This window comes from Cystoisospora suis (assembly GCF_002600585.1).
Source record: "Cystoisospora suis strain Wien I chromosome Unknown contig_2314, whole genome shotgun sequence".
Lineage (NCBI taxonomy): Eukaryota > Apicomplexa > Conoidasida > Eucoccidiorida > Sarcocystidae > Cystoisospora > Cystoisospora suis.
The window spans coordinates 954-1259 of record NW_027155113.1 but is presented as its reverse complement, the minus strand read 5'-3'; positions in this window follow the sequence as shown (position 1 = coordinate 1259).

Here is a 306-nt window from a genome sequence, read left to right as displayed (position 1 = left end):
AAGAAAGAGAGAAAGAGAGAACGGAAACAAGTCTCACTCGCTTCAACTCGTCCAGACTGGGAGAGAAAGTTCGACTAAAGGAAACACATAAATATCAGTTATCTTTCTTTACACGCTTCAAGTGACGGTATCAGATCTATTCGGCACTTATATCTCAAAGAAATCCCGACAGTTCCTTCTTGAGTGTACATCCACCACCCGGCAGCTGGCGAGAAGCCAGCTTGGCTGGCTTTTTCAAACACAACCTCTGCTACAGGTAAAAAGTAGAAAAGGATTCTTTCGTCATGAATGAGAACAACTAAGAGG